The sequence below is a fragment of the Arachis ipaensis genome, chromosome B01, assembly GCF_000816755.2.
Source record: "Arachis ipaensis cultivar K30076 chromosome B01, Araip1.1, whole genome shotgun sequence".
NCBI lineage: Eukaryota > Viridiplantae > Streptophyta > Magnoliopsida > Fabales > Fabaceae > Arachis > Arachis ipaensis.
In genome coordinates this window covers 116792995-116807601 of record NC_029785.2, presented here as the reverse complement: position 1 = coordinate 116807601, position 14607 = coordinate 116792995, and the positions used below count along the sequence as shown (strand labels likewise).

The following is a 14607-nucleotide window of genomic DNA, read 5'->3' as shown; positions in this document are numbered from 1 at the left end:
TTATTTGTTACTATGAACTCTCACCCCTTTGGTTATGAGTCTGGTTACAATTATGTTACAAGAAGAGGAAATTACAAGGAGAACAGGCATCAAGGTTGGAACAATCAAAGATGGGAGGAGCCACAAGGATTTGATCAACCCTCATGGCAACAACCACCTCCAATGGACTACCAACAACCACCACCATATGCCTATAAACCCTCTCCTCAACATGACTTTGGACCACCATACTCACAAGCCCCTTTCCACCATTCACCTCCATATGACCCTAACCCGTATCCACCATACCAACCACCTTATGAGCCAAATGAACTCTCTTATCCACCCCAAACCTCCATGGAGAAAGCACTTGCCGATCTAAACTCTACTATACAAGCTCTCGTCGCCCAAATCGGACCACCAATTACCTTCAACAATCAACCCTCAAGCTCTAGTGCACTTCCTTTTCAACCACAGAATGATCTCTCTATCCCATCACCACCATCCATGGAAGAGCACCCACATCCATCAATCCAAGAGCAACATGATCTCAATGATGCTATTGACATGGAACAAGAGATAAGGGATCATCTTCGCGAATCCATACTTCATAAGGAGCTAGAAGAGGCCCTAAAGGTGAAGGTAGTAAAAACCCTTGAAGTCGAAGGAGTGGTTGAAGAATTAGTGAAGGAAGAATCAAGGGATCATCTCAAGGAAGCAGCGGATCGATTTCATGCAACTCTATATCAACTAAATCAAGCGATAAGTCAATTAGGTTCCCGACGCTCGGACACTCAAAGTGCTCCCATGGCTTCATGTGGACAATCTAATGAAGAACGTAGCATGAAGGAAATATTAGAAACTCCAGTGGACAGTACGGAGCATGACTTTGTACTGGAACAAGTGGAGAAAGCTGTAATTATCGAAGAAGAAGAAGTGGTTGCAAACTTAGGAGATGCAGAACCTCCATGGAAAAGTCCAGTCATAGAACCCCCTTCTAAAACGTTTGAAATTGATGCTGAGGAGGATGTACAACCTCCAAGGCATATCACAGTTAAAGACTTGGAAGAGGTTGATCAAGAGATGGAGATTCAAGAAGAAGAAGCACAACCTCCCATGCCCTTGGAAAGCAATGAAGAGGAGATTGAATTGGAAGAAAGCTACCAAGAGGAAAAGGTTGAAATTGAAGAAGCTTGCAAAGAGGTGGTAATTATCAGAGAAGAGCACAAGGGAGTGGAGCTTGCAATTTCATTAAAAATACCTCCCCCTAAGTTGCCATCATCCTTCACAACATTCAAGTGGGTAAAATTCATATCCCTTAGCTTTCTAATTCCACTTGAATATGGGCTACTGGAGACGGATGGTCAACTTAGAACTCTTTGTAACATTCAGAGTAAGAGGAAGATGGCCAGTGGTAAGAATTGTCCTGCAAGGTTCATTATGGTTGGAAGCTTTAAGTTTAAATGCAACGGTTGGTGTAGAGCTCAATTGAATGGGTCTAGGAAGCTGTTTGGTAGCTGCAGTGAGAATTCAAATTACTTATCACCCAGCTGGAAAAATACAGATCCCGACAAAAATGGGTGTAAAAGCAAAATTTGGGATCCTGGAATCTGCTCTGACATCTGTCACCCCGGGAGCCTAAGAATCTGTTTGAAGCTTCTTAAGGGCTTTACATGCCTAGTTTGGGACCCCGGAGGTTACTGGAGATACAAACATTGGTGGAGATTCTTGGATGAGTTCAAACACAAGCCACCATAACAGGGAGCTCACCAAATGTCCAACTTAAGGACTTTAACTAAAAGTGCTAGGTGGGAGATAACCCACCATGGTATGATCGTTCCTTTTCAATTTTAATTTTAATTTTATTTCGTTTTGTTTGTTTTTGAGTTTTATTTTATTTTATTTCATTGAACCTGGAATTTCTCATAACATCCATATCATTTTGCATCCTGCATAAAAAAAAAAAAGAGAAGCACGCACGCGACGCGGCAGCGTCGCTGACGCGTCCACGTCATGTGGAAAAAATGGCTCCCCCACGACCGCGTCACCCACGCGGCCGCGTGACCTGAAAATCGACGTAAGAAAGGGTGCACGACCGAAAGTTGTGCGAGAGTGGTGCTGGACTGGTGCTGATCGCACACGCCTTACCACGCGGACGCATGGCTCACGCGTCCGCGTCATATTCCATGATGGCCACTCACGCGATCGCGTCGACCACGCGACCGCATCACCCTGGATTTTGGCAATACCAAGTTTCGAACAGAGAGTTGTGCGACCGCGAGGCTGCACTCGCGCCACTAGCACAAATCAAGTCACGCGATCGCGTGCCCCACGCGTCCGCGTCGCCTGACCTTATTGCGCACCACGCGACCGCGTCACCCACGCGACCGCGTCGCCAGCGTCACACAACCTATCCAGATTAGTGCCAATTTTCTTATCTTTTCTTCTCTAATCCTAATTTCTTCTATCTTTTTTTCTTTCTTCTTAATTTATTTCTTTCCCTTCTCATTCTTCTTATCTTTTATTTTATTTAATTTATTTGCATACTTTTATTCATTACATATTTTTATTTTTCTAAACTTATTATTTTACCATTGGTGTTCAAGTGTTCTTATTCAACTGTTACATCTTTTCTGGTATTTTCTTGGTGCTTAATGACTTGTTTAATTCTGATTGAGTAATATTATTTAAATCAATGCCAATCTTTTATATCTGTATTACTTTTGCATTGACATGAATTTATATTATCTCTCCTTTCCCACTCTCTTCCCTATTGTTGTACATTTTGTACCACTGGCATGCCATGGCTTCTATTATTTTTTCACTTGCATGTTGTAGCTACCATGTAATTGAGACCCTTATTATTTGGCATTAACCCACCCATACTGTATTTATTTTCCTATCTTTATTTCTGGGTTACTCTTCTTCCCTTTTTCTTTCAGGATGGCCACCCGGAAGAGAACCGGAAGACGTTTACATGGGGATACAGGCAAGTCAATCTGCACAATCTATAGAGAAAAGCATCAGTTGAAGCCACCCGTCCACTTGCACATCTTAGCATGCACCGAGGACGGTGCAATCTTTAAGTGTGGGGAGGTCGATACCGATCTCCATGGGTTAGTTACTCTTCTATCTCAACACCAATGGTTTATTTTCCTTGTTAGTTGTTACATTTGCATGTTTGATTGCATATTTGTTTAATTTTTTGCATATTTTACCACTTGGTTAAAGTAATATTTTCTTTTTCAAAGAAACTTTTTTATAGTATTTCACTAATTGAAAAATTTTTATGTTAAAACTTGTTTGAAGTTATATTTGGAACATGGTTTTTAAGCCAAAGAACACACAACCTGTGAGATTTTGAGCTTATTTACATGGTTATATTATTTAACCATAAATTTTTATTCTTGTGTGTTTTCTTCTCTATAATTGCAATATTTGCTTTATTCCATTCTATATGTCCATTATTTAGTGTATTTACATGCTTGCATATGATTGAGGCCATTACTTGTTATTAGCTCACTTATCCCAAATAAGCCTACCTTTTACATCACCCTTGTTAGCCACCTTGAGCCTTTTTATCCCCATTTATTATGTTCTATAACCACATCACTAGCCTTAAGCAGTAAAATAATTAAATATCCCAATTGAATCTTTGGTTAGCTTAAGATAGAGATTGTGTATCAATTAAGTGTGGGGAAATTATGGGAACATGGGTTCATAAGGGAATGTGTTAAGTTTTTACTTTGATAAAATATTGAAAATTTGGGTACCTACTCATGTGAGACCAGAAAAATTAAAAATCCATGTGCATTGATAAGTTATGTTTATTTTTCAGCTTTAAAAAAAAGAGAAAAAAAAGAGAGAAAAAGAAAAAATATATATAATATAAGTAAATAAATAAGGGGACAAAATTACCCCAATATTAAGTTTAATAAAAGATCAATGCACATGTGATAAAAAATTAAAGAAAATTTGGTACATGAGTATGGGAATTATACAAAAGTGGGAATTATGGGTAGCTAGGTATGAATTTAAAAGAATATAGATTATATGTATATTAGGTGAAAGCTTAGGTTAATTAAAGATTCATATTATAGCTCACTTGGCCATACATATATCCTTACCTTTACCTCAGCCCCATTACAACCTTGAAAAGACCTCATGATGTTTGCATTGGTACATTAAATATTTGTTGATTGGTTAGATGAAGAACAAGGTTTAGAAAGCGTGACTAGAGAAGAGTAGAGTGAATAACCCTATACACTTGAGAGATTAGAGTGATATACACTACCAGTGAGGGTTCAATGCTTAATTCTATGTTCCCTGCTTTCATGAGCTGTCTTCTTACAAGTTTACTTACTTTTTATTGTACGATTTGAATTAGTGGAAATTGGTTTGTATTTGTCTTGGAGAACTTGTTTACTTTTAAACCAAGTAGGTAGAAACATTTTGCATGTAGTTGCATTCATATAGATAGGTTGCATTTCATACATTCTACCATTCCTCTTCATTTCTTTATAGCTTCTCTTGAGCTTAGCATGAGGACATGCTAATGTTTAAGTGTGGGGAGGTTGATAAACCACTATTTTATGGTTTATCTTGTACTCAATTGAGTGGTTTTTATCAACTCTTTACCCACTTATTCATACTATTTGCATGTTTTACATTTTCCTTCCTGGTTTTGTGCTATGATTGAAAACATGCTTCTTTGATCTTATATTTGCTTATTATTAATCATCTCTTATTACCATTAGATGCCTTGATATGTGTATTAAGTGATTTCAGAGATTACAGGGCAAGAATAGCTCAGAGGATGGAAAGGAAGCATGCAAAAGTGGAAGGAATACAAGAAGTTGAAGGAACTACAAAGCTGTCAGCCTGACCCTCTCGCACTCAAACGGCTGTAACTTTAGCTACAGATGTCCAAACGACCCGGTTCTAGTTGCGTTGGAAAGATAACATCCGGGGCTTCGATTTGATATATAATATTCCATAGTTTCCCTGACGCTAGGTGACGCGACCGCGTGCTCCATGCGGATGCGTCGTAGTGACGGAAATCAGCGTGTTTGAATTCGCAACCAGTGAATTCTGGGTTGTTTCTGACCCAGTTCTCGGCCCAGAAAACACAGATTAGAGGCTATAAAGTGGGGGAATGCATCCATTCATAAGAAATCTTTCACATTCACAATTTTAGGAGTAGATGTAGTTTTTAGAGAGAGAGGTTCTCTCATCTCTCTTAGGATTAGGATTTAGGATTTCTCTTAGTTTTAGGAGTGGCTCTCAATCCCAGGTTCTTTATTTTTATTTATTTTCCCAATTTAATTTATGAACTCTTCCATGTTACATATAATTTTCTTAATTGATGTTATTTGAGGTATTTCAGATTTAAGATTGCTTTGCTCTGTTTAAGATTGCTTTCAATTTAATTTAGATATTTTTTTCTCCCTTTTGGCTTTGGTCAAGTGATTGGTAATACTTGAGTTATCAAACTCAGCAAGTGATTGAAATTGGCAGATCCTGCTTGAGCTAGGATTGCTCTAAGGCTAGTCTCTCCATAGGAGTTGACTAGGACTTGAGAATCAAGCCAATCAGTCCACTCAACCTTCTTTTGCTTAGTCAAGGCTGACCAAGTGGGATTAAAACCCAATTCTCTTCACACCTGATAAGGATAACTAGGATAGGACCTCCAATTTTTCATACCTTTCCAAGAGTTTATTTTACAGTTATTTATTTATTTTATTCTTCTTATGCAACATACTGCTCCCTTACTTTCTAAAACCCCTAATTTACAAGACTCATAACCAATAATAAAAACATACCTCCCTGCAATTCCTTGAGAAGACGACCCGAGGTTTAAATACTCGGTTATCAATTTTAAAAGGGGTTTGTTACTTGTGACAACCAAAACGTTTGTACGAAGGGATTTCTTTTGGTTTAGAGACTATATCTACAACGCGACTATTTTTATAAAATTCTTTACTGGGAAAAATCCTAACGTCAGTAATCTCGACTAACGTCAGGATATGGAAAAGGAGATTGGTTAAAAATCGTAACTGTCACATTCCCAAATCTGACTTAGGGCATCTAACTGCCCATAGGAGGCCTATAACTAGGAGAAATGCCAAATAGAGGCCAACCTGTGATTACTTGTTGTTGATTTTGCACTGGAGTGATCCTAGGACGTGGATTTTGCCTACTACCACCAGCACTTGCACCAATAACTCCAACACATTTCCCAGAATTATACTCTGCATGTGGAATCAAATTTGCAGAAGTTTGTGGAGCAGTTATTGGAGCATTTTTACTTGTGTAAAAATTCTACCACTTCTTAATAGCATACACCAAATATCAACACTGCATGCACAATGCAACAATTGAAAACAAAAAATATTGATACAATTAAATTTTAAAACTATCCCACCGGGCGTGCAATTTTATTATGCAGATTTTCACAAGTCGAAAGTGCCAAAAGAAATCAAGTTTTTTAACCAAAACAAAATATCTGAATTTGTTCGATATCTAGATTCTGGGAGCGAAACATACTCATCTTTGTGAGTACCAATTTTATTTGAATCAAAATTCATGCCTTTGACAATGACAAAGAAGAAAGAACTAAACTTTATAGAAATTCAAAATGAAAAATAAAACTTAAATGACTTGAATAAAAGTGAAATCAAATTACAGAAAGTAAAAATGTTTGGAAAAATAAAGGACAAATTAAAATGTAAAGGCTGAAAAGGGTAAAAGTTGCAGAATTTAAGGAAACAAAACGACATTGCAAAGAAGGTAAATTGCATGAAAAGGAAATACAAAATGGTAGAGTAGAATTGAAAGACATGGAAGGAACCCTTCAAAGAAAAAGACTCTTGACTGGCACTGACTCAGAAAGTCGTTGGGAATGTGAGTGAGTGAGTGTTTTCTCTTTATATGCGTCGATTCTGAAACTGCTGACCTCTGTCGAGTCGACTTTTGCATTTGAGTCAATCGATTAACACTGTTGACCTTCATCGAGCATGTCTCTTTGACTTCCGTATTTGCGTCAATCGATTAACAGAAAGTACCTAACTAAGTACGGAATTGACTCCAATCCAAAGTTGATTCTAATCTGTAATTGGAAGTTAATCGACAATGCAATATTTTTTGCACTTGGCAATGATCGAATTCTAAACTTGTCGAATACTGGCTTGTCAAACAGTTTAATAATATTGTTCCGAGAGTTACCTGAAACGTTGATTTGGGCCTGAACGTGGGGTCCGAATCCGGCCTCTTTGGTGATGAGGTGCTGCCTGTCTGAGTTCCTCGTGAGGAGATGAGGGGTGGTACTTGCAAGAGACTCAGATGCTTAAGTTAGCAAGGGCTTTAAACAACAAGATTTTTATAGATTAAAACGTGAGTTATACCTGGAAACATAAGCATTCCCTTTTTCTTCGAGTGCGTAGGGCTTTTGCCCCTTGGAACTGGTGTCCGACCCAAGATATGAACAAATATCTTTGTCAAAAATATTATTTTTGATATAACATTATTAAACCCAATTGATTCACTTTTTATTTATTAAATCTATGTAAAAATAATAAAAATTAAATTAGTTAAAATGAGAAATTGTATATAATATACACGTCTGATATTAGTTAGCAATCCACGCCACACTTCACGGTCTATATAAAGGTGTTTGTTATGGTAAGATGATAAATTTATATGTATCGGTACGATAAAAATGTGGACAAATAAAAATTTGACATGTAATTTATATTATCCACATCAATATTTAAATTTCTTTCTTTAAAATATATATCATATCACTAATTTTACTAAAATATCCTTATAATTTATATAAAATTGAAAAAAACAACATTTTATTTATTTCTAATAAAAAACTGAAACATCCTTATTTTTATTTCAGAAAAACACTAGCCTTATAAACCTAATAAATATCAAAATTCAATAAACTTTAATTTTTAAATTTCAAAATTTAAATAATTTAAAACAAAAGGATCGACAGAAACAAGATCTCAAAAATACAAAATTGCTCTTCAATCTTCATCTTCATCTTCTTCCCCTTTCCAACCGTGAGACACAATCATGACGGCTGCGGCGGCTAGAGGCAGCGAGCGGCGGTGAGAGGACAACAAATGAAAGAGGACCACCACTTTTCAGGTTTGCAGTTCATCACTTGTTTTTTTCTTTGGTTCAACATCTGCATTTTGTTATCGTCAATTTATGCTTTAATGGTGTTTCGTACCGTTCTACAGCAAGGTTTTGATCATGTCAATTTTTTTTTGTTGTTCTCCTATTATTGAGTTGTTATGGAAAATAATCCTAATATCTAGGTATTGAAATTATTAATCCACCGAAAAACAGAATATCAATTTGTTCCTTTGTTCTTGTCAGGTTTGCAATTCATCACTTTTTTTTACTCTTTGATTCAACCTCTGCATTTTGTTCCTTTTTTCTTGTTAATTTGATTCCTCAATGCCTCTGTTATACTATTAAGAATAGCAATTAGCAAAATATTTGATGATGATCGAAAATCTTGTCAAAGTGCATGTTTCTTATTATCTATCTTAGCAATCTGCAACATCTTGTTTGTTACTAGCTGTAACATCCTTTCTTTTTAGTCTTACACTAGTAATTGTTATTTACTTCAAAGTTAATGGGATAGATCAGATGATCCATATCTCAATTGGCCTCTCTAGGAGTTTAGAAATTGAATCCTTCCAAGTATAGCCTTGACTAGCTATAAGGTTCAAGAACTCTATCTCTCTATATATATACCAGTGAGCTAAGTTACTCTTTTCTTCTCTTTATTTTTCAAATCACTTGTGTTTACCACCAATCCTTTTGTAGATATCTATTACATGTCATGAATGTGACAACTCCAAGCAAGGACTTCCTGGAGCTTGTGAGAGAGTTGCTTGAACTCTTAATAAAGGCCAGAAGTCAGAGGAGTTTGACCAGGCAAGAGGTAAATATTTATGCAAACTATGAAAGGAAAAAAATGTTTTACCTATCGTTCTATACCAAACCATGAATTCCATTCTTCATCTATCAGTGTCTATCAATTTGTGCCTTCATGTTAACTTTGGGTTTTGGTTTATGTAGATATGTTGAAAACAGCACCACCATCATTACTGTTTGTTGCAAAAAGCCTAGATGATGACGAATGGTATGCAAGAAAGATTGCAGAAGAACTCAAAAAAAGTTATGTGAAGTTGAAGAATGTGAGAGTGGAAAGAGGTTCGAAGAGGTTGTAGTGTGTTATTATTTTGCTGAAGTTAAAGAAGAATGACCATTGGTTTATTGAATTCTTTTGATTTCTTAGTTTAATAGTTGTAGTGTTATTATTTGAATGTCACATCTGTTTTTTGTTTAGTGAAGTGTTAACCACATGTTAGGTGATTATTTAAATTAAACATTACTCTTCTTTATAGTTATGTAGATATCATGAATGTTATTTGGTATTTGTATGAAAAACGGATCCATCTTTATTCATTTATATATGATGAGTTTAGAAAACTCCAAATTAATATGATGATGATAAAAAATTATTAAAATAATTAATTACAAAATTATTAATTTGAATTTTAATTCACATTTGTTAATTAATAATTTTGTTGCTTGTAGATTTTGTCATTGGGCATAAAGAAAAATAAAAGCCCAAAATGACTGAAAAAAAATAATCAGCCTTGTGCAAAAATATTTAAATATATGTGGCTGAAACTATTATCATGTGAATTGGGCCAGTTTTTGTTGAACAAGTCCAAATTAAATCCTTTAAAAGACCAACTAGCTTGGTCCGAATTAAAATAAAAGAAGGAAAGGTAGTGCACATTTGGTTCGGTTACCCACTCCCCTCTTTGATGGAAATGGATCCTCTCCAATTTTTTCAACACTTGACAAAATACAGTACAATCTCTCACCTTTGATTTTAATAGTAGGACCAGAAATAAATAAGAGAGAGAATGTGGTGAATGGTTAGATTAAACACTGTACACCATCCAGTTTTTTATTCACTGGAGAGGATCCACTCCCCTCTTTGATGGATTTCAACTTTTATTAACTAGCTTTAAGTGCCTAGGTAACATGAAAGAGAAAGTGCAAGTGAAATGATGGCATTAATTGATTACTCGTTACTAAGCATGGGGAGTGGAGAATTAACTCATTTTAATTTCTTTCTTCAATTACATTGAAAGCTTTTCAATTTTCTTTCTCTTCTCTCTCTAGTTTCGGTCACTTCTATGTCAGGAAGAAGGATGAAGAAGCAAGCCATCAGAGGTAGAAGCAGAGAATCTATGTGCAAGCAAGAAGCCATTGTGATTATGGCATTAGCAAAAGAAAGATCCACAGTAGGGTATGGCTGAGATCTTTGCCACTTATGGTAAGAAGTGGTGAGGAAGTCTCAAGCTCTCCATACCCGAAAATAAAAGAGATCCAACTCAGTCAGAGAAGAAGATCCCAGAGGCATGACTCGTCTCTACTTTTGTTTATCCATCACAGGAGGTAGCTACTGTAGCTTCGTGGGGAAGAAGCAGAAGATAGAGCAGATGGAGCTGTCAAGCATCAAAGACTCATCAAGGGTCAGGAATCCTTCTTGGAGAGCAAGTCAAGATGGAAGGCCCAGATTAATGAAGCTTGGTGAGATGGGATGAGGAAGAGGTAATGCATGTTGGATTTTGCATTCGGTTTTTTCTCTCTCTCTGGCCGAACTGGTTTGTTATTGAAGAAGATTAGCTCGGTTCAACCATTTCAATCTTGGAGGCTTCCCCTTCTATAATAAGAGTGAACAGTCAATGCTTGAAGCAAGGAGAAAAGAGTGAAAGCACAGAGTTCTCATAGCTACCCAAGTTAACAGAAGTTCTTCTCCTTCAATATTTTTCATGTATTTTTCTGTTTAGTTTTATCTGTCTTAACTCTCTTGGAAAAAGGCAAACAGTGAGGTTTATATGAAAAAGCCATAAAGCAGAAAAAGGCAGAGTATACAAAATTAAAAAAAAAGTCATAGATGTCCTTAGAGGTCCTTTGTACATCTGTGTTGTGTTTCATGATTCTGTGGAAATCCCCTTGCAAGTTGGGTTAGCACCTAGCGGTTGAAAGCTTGGTAAGTGACCAAGTCAAGTTCGGGATTGGGGATAGATTCTGGACTTGTCCTGAACAGGAAGGGTAGTTCCTAGGGAGAATTGGTGTCTGTAATCTGTTTGATTATAGTGAAATTCCATCATTATTGTGATGGAGACTGGATGTAGGCTGCACTGCACTTAGCAGCTGAACCAAGATACTTTGGGTGTGATTCTCTCTTTCTACTCTACTCAAATTCTGATTCTGTTCGTAGGAGACAAAATTAAAAAATATCTCCTCATGGTTACGAGACAAAAAGAAAAAGTCTCTTGATCAGTGACGAGATAAAAAGCAGAAATATCTCCTTAAGCGTTTTAAAAGGACAGCAAGATTTACTCAGCAAAAAGGGGCTAAGATTCAACCCCCCCTTCTCTTAGCCACTGATAACCATCAATATATTTTGTTGAATTATTATTATAATGAGAAAATTAGGACCAGTGATCGATTTAACCACCACAACTTGATTCTAAGGTCCTACAACTTGATGCTACACAATGTTATTGGCTCAGCTACCAGGAATTACAATAAGTATAAACAAAAATATTCAGATACAAATTAAAAATCCGTAATTATCATATAATATAATCATGTTTGATTTATGTTTAGAGTTAGTTAGTTTCATTCCTTTTACTTAAAAATTTCTTATGCACTATATTTTATATGGATCCTTCTGTCGACATTATATGGATAACTTTACAGAATTAAAGATTTGGAATTCTTATTTATATAGGCTACAATAGATATCCTTAAAAGGTTCGGATCTTTATTTTGCTAATTTTCTGTTTGGTCTTTCTATTATTTAAAAGATTTTTTTCTTAAAAAAAATTATAAACTTAAGACAATTGGTTGTAAAATTAAAGAACTTACCATCTTTGATTAATTTAATAATTTTAAGTTAATTATTATTTCACATTAATTGGTCTTTCCATTATATTTTAAATTTTTTAATTGGTTTTTCTATTATATTTTAAATTTTTTATAATTTTTTATAGCTTAGATCTTAAATCATGGACTTTTTTGTCTTAATTATGATGTTTTATCTTATCACATACTTTATTTTTCTTTAATGATTTATCCTGTAAACAGCATACTATACTATTATATATATTTTACCATGCTTCAATACTTGAGTTTCTGAATTAGATTCAAAACAGTAAAACACTAATTCAGAGGACAAATACAAAGAAGCTTTGATAGATGATCTGGTAAAAATATTCTAGATGGTTGATCTATCATAAGAGCAATTCTAAGAAACTGATTCACATATGCATTCACATCTTTTTTAGGCTTTATTACAACATTGACAAAACTAATTAACAGTACCTAATATACATTCACATATATACACATTCACATGAAATATTGACATGTTTAGAGTCCCCAACAGCAGATAACTGTGCTGCTTCTTCACCTTTGTACGAAAATTTTTTTTGTTCTTTCCTTGCATCCTTGCAAATGCCAGTGAGACAACCTTTTTGCTATTAAACTTCTCCCACTTCTTCCCGTCAAATGCCTACATAAATTTTTATATTAGTTAAAATATTTACAATTTACAAGAGAGTGCCAGTTAAAAAATCTTTAAACTTGTATTATATACTCTTTAATATTATTATCAAAGACATTGTTCATATACAAGAGAGCCATATATATGACACTTTCTTCTTTAATTTCTTCTTTTATATGCAATCGACCTCTCTCTATTATATACTCTTCACAAAAAACTATGGTCCTATCACACGGTGTTAAACCTCACAATATATGCATGAGTAAAAAGAAAGAAAGCACATGCAGAAACAGAGAATGAGACTTCATTAATTAAATCTAAGTCGGTTAACATCAAATGGAAAGTTTCCAAACACAGGGATCCCAATTTGTTCAAAGGAATTAAATTAATATATTAAGCATTTTTTTTTGTCTGCTCTATATAGCCAGAAATTATTTTTATTATTTTAAAAGCAAATTAATGTCAAACTCAGGCGCATTTACAATTTGTTTCTTGAATATCTTTTATACCTCTTCTAGAACAATCTACTATTTAGGTTTTATTTATTTAGGTCTTTTCTGCTAATGTTGCTTCACTTGGAGTGGTCTCTTTAATCTGAAATAAAATCAGAATTTTTAAGACAAGCTAGGGTGGTCAAATAAGGCCCTAATTTTCTTTCCTGAGCTGCACGTACTAAGCACTCCACTTACGTACACTTAGCATTATTGATTCATTTAATTACTATAGTCCCTGGTTTAGGATGCAACCATGAAAGGAATAATTCAAACTAGTAAAACAAGCATTATTGAATGTGGCACATTTTTTACATAGTGAGTGACCAATCAACAATCGAAGTTAACTTGGTCATAAAGAATTTTTGTCTAGAAGGATATGTAATTCTTCCCTAACTTACTTGCACATTTTCTCTCTGTGCAATTACAATAATTATTTTATATAATAGTTTGCATAAAAGTATATCTCAACCACCTATGCAATTTCAAGCATTTCTAATAAATTACAGTAAACTGGATCAACTTAAATCATCTAAGTGCTTGTTCATTGTTGAAACTTGAGAGAATTTTTACTAGTTTCAATTGAGATAAATAACAATTACTAATGTAAAATAACAATTGAGATATGAATCATCTTATCAGCTGTAACATCCTTTCTTTTTAGTTTTACACTAGTAATTGTTATTTACTTCAAAGTTAAATGGGATAGATCAGATGATCCATATCTAAATTGAAAATAACAATTACTAGTGTAAAACTAAAAAGAAAGGATGTTACAGCTTGTAACAAACAAGATGTTGCGGATATGCTAGGATAGGTAATAAGAAACATGCACTTTGACAATATTTTCGATCATCATCAAATATTTTGCTAATTGTTATTCTTAATAGTATAACAGAGGCATTGAGGAATTAAATTAACAAGAACAAAGGAACAAAATGCAGAGGTTGAACCAAAGAGTAAAAAAAGTGATGAATTGCAAATCTGACAAGAACAAAAGAACAAAATTGATATTCTGTTTTTCGGTGGATTAATAAGTTCAATACCTAGATATTAGGATTGTTTTCCATAACAACTCAGTAATAGGAGAACAACAAACAAAATTGACATGATCAAAACCTTGCTGTAGAACGGTACGAAACATCATTAAGGCATAAATTGACGATAACAAAATGTAGATGTTGAACCAAAGAAAAAAAAAGTGATGAACTGCAAACCTGAAAAGTGGTGGTCCTCTTTCATTTGTTGTCCTCTCACCGCCGCTCGCCGCCTCTAGCCACCACAACCGTCGTGATTGCGTCTCACGATTGAAAAGGGGAAGAAGATGAAGATTGAAGAGCAATTTTGTATTTTTCAGATCTCGTTTCTCTAGATCCTTTTGTTTTAAATTATTTGAGTTTTGAAATTTAAAAGTTAAAGTTTATTGAATTTTTATATTTATTAGGTTTATAAGGCTAGTGTTTTCTGAAATAAAAATAAGGATGTTTCATTTTTTTATTAGAAATAAAAGAAAGGTTG

The 14607-nt window shown here is 34.8% G+C and overlaps 2 long non-coding RNA genes across 2 annotated transcripts; one reads left to right on the top strand and one right to left on the bottom strand.

The window, feature by feature from the left end:
- On the top strand, positions 7966-9227 carry LOC107634367. Its single transcript, XR_001618866.2, has 3 exons — positions 7966-8136; positions 8827-8944; positions 9082-9227. It is a non-coding gene; the product is annotated as an uncharacterized LOC107634367 (long non-coding RNA).
- Positions 12264-14516, bottom strand: LOC107634373. The gene is made up of 2 exons (XR_001618871.2): positions 14307-14516; positions 12264-12607 (listed from the first exon to the last, which is right to left on the bottom strand). It is a non-coding gene; the product is annotated as an uncharacterized LOC107634373 (long non-coding RNA).